The following is a 12,921-nucleotide window of genomic DNA, read 5'->3' as shown; positions in this document are numbered from 1 at the left end:
TTGGTTTCACGCCTTAGTAAAATTTGCATTAATATCAAGTAAGAAAGTTTCATCTCCTCACCCCCTAGTTGGAAATTCTTATGATCAATTATTTATTAGGACATGGGAAGTAGGTCTAGAACCTAATTCAGGGTTTTGTCATGAGGAAGTCATCTCTAGTTTATCAAGTATTTCAAAACCTTTGAATTCCCCCCCAATTCCCTTATATGTAATAAGAGAGACCCTCTTTACAGAATCCAATCCTCCAGCTCTCCCTCTCCTCCTCTGGGAGAAAATTCTTTACTTGGGATTCGATGGATATTCCCCCTCAACCGAGTTCACAAAACACATGAGTAGACCTCATACTAAAATACATGGTCTCTTTAAAGGTGTATCAAAGGGAAGGTTAGGAAACATTAAAGAAAACCATACTAAACCTAGATAAAGAGATAAAATCCCACATATTCATTATGCATGAACAAGAAAAGTCCAAATTCAAAACTGGTCATCAACAATATTTGATTGAGACCCTTAGAGCATTAGCCTAAAAGGATGGTTCAAAATTATCTTTTTAGATTTGAACTATAGAGGGTTGGATAATCCCTCTAAGAAATTGACCACAAAGATGTTGATTTATTTGCATAAACCCTTTATCATCTTCATACAAGAGGTAAATATATATGGGAAAAAGCAACCTAGGACCTCTCAAAGATTCTTAAGGGATGAGATTTTAGTTTTGTCAATCTTTAGGAAGGTCTATAGGGGTAGTTATAAGTTGGAAGTCTAAGTTTTTTTTTTTTTTGGCATTAGGGTTGTGGACCTCCCTCTTCTATCTTGATTTGGGGAAATAAATCACTTATTTGAATATCTAATCCTCTTGCTTAGATAGATAGGAATTTTGTTAACATTTCTTTACTAGTTCCTAGTTCCATGAAGGGCTAGTGGTACTAGGTGGAGACTTAAATTTCTATCTTGGGAATCTAAGATATGGGGTAATTTTTCCCAAGTTGATTTCTTATTGAAACTTTTCATTAGATATAGGGATCATATATATTAATCTAGCCAAACTTACTCCAATCTAGACAAATAGAAAGATAGTTGAAGCCAAGATTACTAAACACTTGTATCATTTTTTGTTCTAGAAGGATTTCTTGGAGGAGGCCCCTAGAATTCCTCAATGGCTCTTGGTAGGAAGGGAATCCAAACACCATTTGATTTAATTAGTATTTTCACCAACATAAGGTAATCCATGGATTCCCTTTAAGAAACCCCAAGTAGCTTGCAAAGCAATTCTTTATTCAAAAAGTCAAGGAAATTTGGACTCATTTTCATAGATCTCTTAATGAATTGATGACCATCCAATTCCATAAAAACCCAAAGATGGATAAACAACTAGTAATTCCTTCGTTAAAAGGAAAAAATAACATGATGCTATAGTCCTCCAAAAGTGTTAGGCTCATAATCCTAAAGTTTTAGAAGTAATTTTTTTTATAAACTAGTTTATTTTACATTATTTTTCAAGAGGAAGGACACCTATCATACTGGAATGATTGGTTATTATCCTAGAGTTTGGCTTAGAGTTAGGCTATATAGACTAGCTCTATTTGATTGGAGGTACATAATCTTTATGGGCTCTCTTCCCTTTGTAACTTAGTTTTCCTTATTTAATAAAGTTATGTGTTTGAGGACACTTCTTCAACATGGTGATAGAGCTACATTGAATGGTATTGGAACAAAATTAAGGATAGATTGAGGAAGTAAGAAAGTCTCCACAACATCAACTAAGATATTTTCAAGCTCAAAGACAATCGAATTGAGGTAACCCCATCATTGTTTTAATAAGGAAAATGTTATTTTAACTACAATTATTTGTTTATGAAAATTTTGATAAGATAGATATCATCTTCAATAGTTAAAAGTTTTGTATTAGATCTATTCTCTTCTTGTTCTCAATAAAGATTATTTCCTAATTATATATACTTTGTTTGACAAGTAGATTAGTTGTAATCCAAATTTATTTTGAAAAATATACAATATTATTTTGTGAATTTTATTAAAAAAAAGAAAGATCTTTTTGTGATATATGATAAAGTCCATTACTTTTAAAGATAACATTATAGGGCTCTTATTGTAAAATTGCTTTAGATATACTTATAAATATGGGATTTTTTTGTGAAGAGTTGTAATTGCTTCAATTTGTTTTGAGAAAAATATACCTTTTCCTATGAGATTTAAGAGTGGCTTGATCATGGTCATGTTGTGGAAGTCCATAACATTCAACAACCTTTTTTGAAGTTATACCCATTGGGAGGAGACGATCATGTGCATTTATTTTGTCTGAAACCTTGGATTTCCTGGGCCCACCCATACCATTAACTTGACAAAGGAGGACAACCTTCATGAATCCACCCTATGTTGTTGAGCAAGATCTTCCCACGTGGATTCTTATCTAGATCAAGGGTAGCCAATTACAAGAAAGATTGCAGGGAAATTGAGCCTATGGTGGAGTGGAATGTGATTCACCATTTATTAGTTGTCGAAGTCTTCTATTGTAATGAGATACATTGATACGTATTGGACCATTATATTTTTTTCAACCATCTCGATGCTTTCAGAGTGGAAAAGTAGAGGAATCAACTCACAAGGCTATTTTTACTAGTGGGACCCACTTTGGAAAATTGGGGTATGAAACCTTATGGGATAATTTTGAGGCATCAAACGATATTCTTTAGGTTTAAAACTATGTTACATTAGTGTAACACCTTTTTTTACTATTATACACAGAGATACCTTTCCAACGATGTAAGAATTGCCCCAATCAGAGTTCGGTATGCAAACATTATTCCACTCAGAAGTTGAACTTCCTATTTTGGCCACCATAATTCAAGAGGATGCCACGACTACCCCCATTATTTATGGAAAAGGGGTTAGCCATGTGATCATGACAAATGATACTTTAGAATAATTCATATTGTATCTATATTTAACATTTGACGGAGTCAAACCTAACTAGTAGTAGGCTATCAAGATATGTTATAATCAAGCCATTGGGAGGAAAATGGTTCCATTATTTTCGAGTGTATTTTGTTCCATAAACGAGCAAAGTAGCTGAGAGGGATAGGGAGAGAATACACAAAGAGGATTTATGTATTGTAGTAGCCCACATGCCACAATGGGATACTTCTTTGTACTCACAGCCATTTTCTATTTAAAGAAAGAGGGCAAAGTGGCCTCACCTTCCAACAACTTTTCTTCCCAAAAGGGTTTCCTAGGCTATATCTTGTGTCAATCGTGATTTTTGAGTTTTTATTTCATTTTTCTCTATATCCTACATAATTATAATTTACATTTATATGCAATAAATAGTAATTTACAAATCCAAAAATCTAAAGAGAAGTAAACTCTCATAATGTAGATTTTGGAATTTTTTTTTTTAATTTATCAGATATGTTGTGATGAACTGTCTAGTGGAATAGTGACGAAAATTTTATGAATCATATTGGTATCAAAGAAGGTTTATTTAGGTATATTATGGAGATTTATATCGAACTATATTGGCTAAGCCAAATGTCATAAAGCTCTAGTCATTGCTAACGAATATGTGAATAACCATTCTAATCTCACAGAGGAGAGGTTTTTACATCTGAAAGAACATTTTGCAAATATAAGTCGTAATGTGAATTTCCTCATGGTGGTCTTGACCAATAAGTTCAGGTTATTTTGAGGATATGGGTTTTATAATGCAAAGTGCCAATCAGAGGGGAGATCAAGAAATCGGAAAGAAATAGAGAATGAGCCAAAGAAAGGACCTGAAAAAGATCAATCAAGTTCAAGTGTCATGAACCATTCACAGTCTCTATTCAAAATGGAGGCAAAGGTTGAATTCAATATGTATGAAGGTGAGATCAATGCTCTGAATCTCAATCAATAGTTTTAGCAATCAGAATTTTATTTCATTTTTCATCATATAGAGTAAGATCAAAAGATTTCATTTGTGCAGCTGAAATTAGAGGTCCATGCCCTTATCTAGTGGGATGAAGACCTTAAGGTTGGAGGAAGACCCTCTAGTGACTAAGTGGGAGGAATATAAAACCCCGAATTCACAATTTTACCCTATCATGTATGTAGAGGACTAGTGGATTTGGTGGCACTACTTCAAAACAAAAGTAGGGACAAATTGTATAAGAGTACACCACAGAATTCAGAAAGATGGCCATAATGTTAAGTATCACCCTAAAGAACCTAGATGCACTCCTCAATAATCTGGGGAGTATACACAACTATCTTCAGAAGCAAGTGATGTTGTTTAAGCCTAGATTGGTAGCTAAGGGTTGTGTATAGGAATAATAACTAGAGAATATAGGCTAGAAGAAAGAGAAATCGAGTGGATTGAAGTACAAGGAGCACTAGGATCCTTCTAAGGAGGGGAAAAATAAGTGGAAAGGAGGAAAGATAAAAATAAGATAGTCATAACACATCAGTACAAGGATCCTAGAAACTATTGCAACCATTGTAATATTGACAGTCATACAGAGGAGAAATGTTGGAAGTTACATCTGAAGCTTAACTCGAAGCACAAAAAGAAAGAGAATAAGAAGAAAAATCTCATGGCCAATGATTCAAGAAACTAGGTTGAAAGTAACTTAAACCTGGATGAGAATATTTTTTGTGCGTCTGTGCATAAGGAGGTGGATCTAAGTATCCTTCATCTATAGAAAGAGAAATAAATTACCAAAAGTTCCACATAAAGATATAGGTCAAGAAGACAAATACAAATGCTATGTTTAACCTGGGATTGCAAGCGAATCTTATTGCAATAGTGATTGTCAACAAATTGGAATTGAAATTTTGTGATCATCCAAGCCCATACCCGTAGAGATGAGTAAATAAGGATGTTGAGTTAAAGGTAACATAATAGTTCAAATTTAGAATTACTATCAATGTTGTTTTTATTGATGAAGTAGAATTGTAGAACTAGATGTAGTTCCCCTTGATGTATGTGGAGTGGTGTTTAAAATTCCATGCATGTACATGTGAGATGCAATCTTCATCTGGATATCCAACCAGTACTAGCTCCTCATGGATGGAAAATTGTACATCATCAATGCGCATAAAGGCAAGTTTAAAAATTTGTTGGTAAGTGCCAACAAAGCTAAGAAACTAATCAATTCTTGTAAGAAGTTTGTTCTATTTTTATAAAGAGAGAATCAATCTATGGAAGAGTCAGTAAGATAAAATGCATCTTAGGAGGGGTGCACTAAGAAATAGAAACAACAAATGGAAGAGTTGCTATAGGCATATAGAGATGTGTTTCGAGAGCCTTAAGGGTTACCATCCAAGAGGGAAGTGGAGCACGAGATCCATCTATTTCCAAACTCCCCAGTGCCAAACATTAGGTCGTATAAGGAATTTGTTATAGAAGCAAGTGAGGTGGAGAAATAATTGCAGCAATTATTGGAATAGGGTGTCATTCGACCAAGTAAATCACCATGTCGGTCGCCCATCATCATTGTGCCAAAGAAGGATGAGACTTGGCAAATATGTATATATTACACAATGTTGAACACGATTACACTCAAGAATAGGTAACCCTTGGCCATAATAGATGATTTGTTGGATCAACTATAGTAGGCGATATACTTCACCAAGCTAGGCTTAAAGTCTGGATATCACCGAGTTCAAGTTACAAAATAAGATATTTGGGAAACCACCTTCAAAACCAGGCAAGGTTTGTATCAGTGGTTAGTCATGCCATTTGGCCTATGCAATGCACCAGCTACATTTATGAGGTTGACAAATGATATATTATGCCCTTTTATAGATTCATTTGTTATTGTTTGGATAATGCAGTACTACTAGGAGGAAAATACTAAAAATGATCTAATTTTTTATGGCCATTTATTGTTATTGTGACGTGTTTCATCCTTATAATGAAAAAAGGATGTCACTAAAATTCATTTCCAGTATATTCCTACTATCAACATTTTTACAATCATCGAAATTATGACAATAGTTATGGAAATGTGTCGTTGAAGACAGAAGGTGTTTCCTGAAACAAGCACTCGTTGGAGTTCTGATGCCAACAATTGGCATTCTATGTCATTACAATACCAATGGAAACATGGTTTCCTAATGTTGAAAGACCGATAAAATGTTGCGTTGGTCGAACGAGGACCGAGGACATCCTTCAACGAATGTTCCTTACCTTCCATGCTTTTCGTTCGACATTTAGATGTTATCAGCATTTGTAAGACCGACGAGAGGGAGAGTTGGTCTATCAACAACATCATACATCCTTTGACGAACTTTCCAGACCTGCCATGATTTTTGTTCAATGGTTATATGTTATCGATCCTTGTAAGGTCGATGATAATGAGAGTTGATCTACCGAAAACATTGGACATCCTTCGACAAACTTTCTATTCCTACCATGCTTTATGTTCGACAGTTGGACATTACATCATTGTCATAGTTTCATCAAAAGCCTTCATCGAAACACCTACGACCCTGAGTATATATATATATATATATAGATATATATATATATATATATATATATATATATATATATATATATACAACAAAACTCAATAAATTTATTACAACAATATAAACATTTGACTCCACTATTAAGGTCCTTTTGGATCCATATAAAACTATACTATCATGCAAAAGAAAAATAAAACAAGATAGTGCAACAAAGGAGTGGGAGGAACCTTGTTGCATGGGAAATATTTCCCTTTTGCAAAACATCATGACAAAAAAAGTATTAATTAGCAAAATGGTTTAGTGTTAAAAAGTTTGGTAATGTGATATGTATATCACAAAAAAAGTTTGCAATCACACAAAATGTCATGTGGCCCGACTCTATCAAAGGTGTGAATGGAGGGTGAAGATAGGGAAATGTTTTAAATTTCACTCTCTTTAAAGATTTACAACCTATGATATGAGGAGACTTATTGCACAACATAAAACATGTGGAAGTAGTGTATCACATCCCATAAATCTTTGGGATGCAATACATCACATCACAAAACCATTTCTGAAGAAAAAAAAAACAAACAAACAAACAAAGGATGTTGAATATGGTAAGGGTATGTGGTGGTAAACCCCCAAGAAAGTCACATGTCACAAAGGAAATTATTTTCAATTGTGATATTCTACAAGAACCAAATTTTTGTTTAATTCAAGAATACTTGTCACATTAGAAACATTCTTCCATCATGTAGAGGAACAAACCCAAATATTTTGTGGGATGTCAAGTGATTCCCTTAATAAAAATTTGATGTGTGACAAAAAAAGGTTTTAAGTGTGTATTACAATGTGGTGTAGTATTTCTCTTACTTATGATAAGAATAAAATGATTAAAGAATCCTCAATAAGTATGAAGATTGAGGGACAACCCATAGGGTCTTCACTCAATGAACTTGAATACAATGCAAAAATAATTAATTGGAACATGAGAGAAAATGGCAACAATAAAGATTTGTTCATTCACTATCTTCATATATTTAAATGGGATTCATAATGATATATTGAAATTCAAAAGAAAAACTAGACAGCAATTATACAAACCTGAAAGATTTAATGCTTCCTTTGAGCTCTTGATCTTACAATATATGTATTGCACTAAACAAAACATCTACACACATATATTGCACATACGACATAATGAACTTATTTGGTAATGCTTATAGAATCATTATCTCAATAAGCCATGGTGTAACACACATCAAAAGAAGCAAAAATCAATAAATGTATATACAACAATCTAAACATTTGACTCATATTTCACTTTTATAGAGGGAGTTCCTTAATCAATTTGGATTTTGGATGATGAGTGAATTTCTCGCTCCTCATACTATGACACTTTTCCTTAAATTGAGTTCTAAATCCCTGTGATGCCTACTCAATCCTTGAGTCAACGCTTACTCAATTTAATTAATTTTACACTTGTTAGACCAATTGCTCACTCTCGAGATTGACATCTCACTCACCAAGTTGGTCTTACATTGCTATTCGATTTTTTTCTCAATTCAGCTTAATTTCTTGCCTAAGTTGAACAAATTCCTTAGCTAGGTGTTTTCTTCCTCTCATAGATTTTTTCCACCTTCTTAGAGGCCATAGAGTCATCAACTACAAAGAAAGTGACTTCCATAGGTCATAGTGATTATATAGTGATCGTATAGGCTCTCTTGATTTCCCATTCCATAATTGATTCACTTATTTGCTATTTGGAAATTTCCATCAGTTGTTGAGCATTCTCATTGGTGGTTGGGTCTTATATACCTGAGCAATTTCACTTATCTAGGCATTTTTTCCTTCACCCACAAGTTGTATGATGATTGTATGTGTCACTGTGTTTAGCTAGGACACCTTTCCTCTCTCCTATCGAGTGATTAAAATTGTCCATGGTTAGATTGAAGAACACCCAAATCATTCTCCCCTTAAAAGGTTTGATACTATGGTTGTATCTTTAATGCCAACCCTCTTCCACTTCATTTTTGAGTAACTATTTTCCAAAAGTGAGGGTCAAGCTTAATGAGATAACTTGAGTTCATATTTTATTTGGAGATAGAATTGGACCAACAATTGGTGGATTCTTTGTTTTTGTTGCATGATCACTTTAAAACAATGGAAACAAAGCCATATGAGTAGCTTGATCATGAAAGGGATATGTTGAAGCTATTTCATTGGACAAGAATGATTGTGATCTAGAAAGGATTTTTCTAGTATACATAGAAGCTAGATATCACTTTCATATGATGAACCACAATAATTATTAGAAGATCTGGATTGCTTTGTGTGGGCACCATTGGCATTTTTCAAGAGAATAATATGGAAGTTATACTTGAGAATATTCTCAAATTGTAAGTTCTATTTTGAGTTTGCATGATTGAAGCTTATTCTTGTAGGAACATAATTTTTTACTACTTCTTGAAGTGAAAAAATTAGTTTAGCATCTTTTGTCTATGATAGTTCAAACTTGTCCAATTCTAACAAGCAAGTCACAGACCCAAACAAGCTTACACCGCCTTTAGTTTTGTCCAACTCACAATTGATGTCAAGAGAACAATGAAATAAGAAGGTGTAGTTTTTGGAACATCTATTTGTTGATTTGTGTAGTTTTCACCTAACAAGAGAAGCCTCACATCTATGAATTCATAGACAACCCACACAAAATTGGTTACAACTACTAGAAGACCTTGAAATTAGGAGAAGAAATAGAGAATAAGAGTTGCATCCTTTGGAAGTACAAGTATACAAATCCCTACCTAGGGAAAAACATAAAGTCCTGGTAGTATCCATAAGACAAATAAATCAGTAAATCATAAGAACAAAGCTGAGATGGAGTCAAGAATTGAAATTCTACAAAGGATCCATGTTGGTGAAACTAGTGATCTATAAGTCACTTGCTTACAGTTCATATAGTATCACAATAGTTACATCCTTCACCATAATGCTACTAGAACTTTGAAGATAGCATTTCATAACTCAACAGGGGCAAGTTAAGCAAATAAAATTTGAAATATTTAAGGCCCAACAATGCTTAGCTGCAAGAAGAGAATAACTACTTGAAGGAGTAGGTATAGATGTTCACCAATAGAATGGAAGAGTTGGAGCAGAACCTAGAGACCTATACCAAATTGTTTCCATTGATCAAGAAGCAATTTGAGGAGTTCCAATACTCCTTCACCATTATCATGGTATATTAGAACAAGAATAGAATAAAAACGTTACACTTAGGAGAGAAATTCATTTAGTTCCCTAGCTAGCAAGAATATAGGCTTATTGAAATTAAGACTCAATTTCTACAAGAGTTAACAGAGAAGGAGGGGGCCTTGGCAAAGCTACAAGTAGTTATCTAAGAACACTGAGAAACTAAGATACCAATACCATCCATTGCTACTATCCAAGTCAATACCATAACCAAAACCACTTTTGTAAGCTCACCTTTCATGGATTCCTCTTAAGAGCACATGGGTGATTTCAAAAAACATGTTAAAGACATTGGTTCCAAACTATTAAGGTAGATAGGCTATGATGGACAAGGGCTAAGAAAAAGAATACAAGGAATCTTGAACCCCGTTTTATCCATACCATGGGTCAAGAATCAAAGCATAATACTTGATGGAAAAATGGGAAATCTCGTGACCATGAAAAATAAGACAACTTTCGTGAAGGCCAAAGACATGTTGGAGTTAACATTCTCATCAAGAGGAGGATTTTCACTAAGTGAATGTGAAATGCATTATCACCTTAATCTTCTTATGGTAGATTGAAGGAAGGAAGTGATAATAATATCACATGAATTAAGCCTACACTTACACTCAAAGGAAGTAGCAAGAAGTGTTGAGATTTGCAACAAGAAATGCTAAAAATAGAAAAAACTAAAAATAGTACTGCTATAAATAGCAATTCAGCCATTGGAGATCTTAGCTACAACGAGTGAAAAGTGAAAGTGCTAAAAATAGATTTTCTAAAAATAGCATTTTAGGATCCCTTCTTATTTTAGTTAGTCCCTAGACTAAACATAAGAAGTAAAATTCGAATTTGATATTAACCGCAGTTTGTAAATTGATTAATTAATTCATCTTGAGTTAATTAGTTAAGGAATTATGAACTTGAAGTCTATGTCAGGACATGCAACAGTTTCTCCTTTGATTGAGGGATTTATCCATCAGTTAAAGAGATAAGAGTGAGTTGTAATGTTGAGTTGTAATTAGTTGGCTCAGTTAACTAATTCAAGTCCAGTTAGATTAATTTAACAGATTGTTAAATTAATGAGAGTTTAGTTAGTTAATGCTTGCATGTATGTAACTACTATATCTAAGATAACTGAAGATTCACTCATGGATAATTCATGCATGTCAGTTCAGTCAGAGACCTAGTTGAGATAATATGGAGGGACAGTGTACTATCAGTTGCTAGGATATTCCTTGGTGAATATTCCTTGCATGCAGAAGGAATATTATTCCTTAAGGATTGCGCAATTGGACCTGAGGCTACAGTGAGTGTGATGAGGCCAATTCACACATGTGATATCATTGGACCCCAATCAAAACTACGCAAGGAAATAGGAGGCTTAGAGGGCTTGAGGAAGATATATTCTATGTCTATTGAGTCTGTGAGCAAGTATCGTTTGATTGCAGAGAGAGCAAGATAGCTTGAGAGTTGATTCTTTTTGTAACTGGAACAAGATTTCCACTTGTATGATAATACAGAGTTGGGGTTTTAGGCTGGTTCTTTCCCCAGTGATATATCTTCTGTGTTATGGTTGATTACTTCTCATTCTCAGTTATATCTGTTCATGCTTGATGTTGCTCATGTTTGATTAAGCTTCCGCTCAATTGTTTGTAGAAGTTGAACAAGTGTTTTGCTTTAGTACATTGCATTACCAGGTGATCTACAGTGGGAAAATTCTACATGGTATCAGATCAAAGGTGATCAAGGAAGAATAGTATACAAGCAGGAGAAGTTCAAAGTTTGGTTTCTAAATATTGAATTGAGTTCTTATCACATCTATTTCACCGATGGCGTTCAGTGGTTTAAGACTCGAATATGCCCTTGATGGCAGTTCAAGTTATATAGCCTGGAAGGATCGCATGGAAGCAGTATTAGAAGATAACGGTCTAAAGGACTTCATTGATCAAGAAGTCCAGAATCAAACTGATGCTACTCAACTGGTGGAATGGAAAAAGTGTGTGGCTAGAGCTAAGAGTATCATCTTGGAGGGAGTTCGAGATCACATTGTCTCGAGCCTCCATGGGAAGGAGACTCCATTTTCAATGTGGAAAACATTGAAAGATCTTTATCAGAATAGCAACGATCAGAGGAAGCTGGCGCTGAAAGATAAACTTCGAAAGATCAAGTGCGAAAAGGGTGACACAATCTCTATGTTCCTGAACAAGCTCATCACCTGCAGGGATGAACTTGGAAGTGTAAGGATCGTGATTGTTGATGATGACATGGTGAGTCTTGCACTCCTCGGTCTTCCTAAGAGCTGGCATAGCTACCAGGACTCGGTTAATGGAAGAGAGAAACTACCAGATTGGGAACAACTTTGGTCAGATCTGATGCAGGAGGAGATAAGGTGAAGCACCAGGGATGGATCTTCATCAAAACAAGATGATGAAGAAAATCTAGCTTTAGCGAGTAAAGCTAAGAAAGGGAAAGGGAAGGAGTCCAAATCTAAATCTTCTCATGGAGGGAAGAAGGTTGACAAGTCAAAAGTGTGATGCTTTCACTATCATGAAGTGGGCCATTATGCAATGAATTGTCCACTAAAGAAATCCAAGAAGGGTTCCTCCAAGGGATCTGATGGTGATGCATTAGCCTCACAGTTTGAGCTAGATTTCTCACTTATCGCATGCATGGTTTCATCCATGGTGGGATGTGTTTGGTACCTGGACAGTGGAGCTTCTTTCCACATGTCAGGTGACAAGAATCTTTTCAGTACATTGGAGGAGAAGGATCTCCAGATGCGGATCGAGATGGACGATGATGGAAAGTATTGTGTCTCAGGTGAAGGTACATCGGTGTTTCAAAGGGAGCGTGGTGCTCCTCTCACCCTATCTGCTATTAATTATGTACCAGGTTTGAAAAAGAATCTTGTGTCTGTTGCTATGCTAGAAGATAAAGGCTATGATGTAGTCTTTAGTAAAGGAAAAATTTTCTTGAGGCATATCGGCACCGGACAAACCAAGCGAATAGGGATTCGAGTAAAGAATCTCTACAAGCTGGAGGTAGATGACTGTGCTGCACTGAGTTCCAAAGCAGAGGTGGTGCAAAGCCAAGATGTTGGCGAGCTATGGCATAGAAGATTGGGCCACTTGCATCATGGGGCCTTGAAGATCATGCAACAAATTTCTACCGGCTTACCCAAGGGAAAACTGGAGCAAACAAACACATGCAAAGCATGCACCCTGGGTAAGTATGCAA

This window comes from Pinus tabuliformis, chromosome 9, assembly GCF_031772625.1.
Source record: "Pinus tabuliformis cultivar Carrire ecotype Pingquan chromosome 9, CPIR1, whole genome shotgun sequence".
Taxonomy (NCBI): domain Eukaryota; kingdom Viridiplantae; phylum Streptophyta; class Pinopsida; order Pinales; family Pinaceae; genus Pinus; species Pinus tabuliformis.
The sequence above is the reverse complement of the archived record's forward strand: the minus strand, read 5'-3'. Positions refer to the sequence as shown.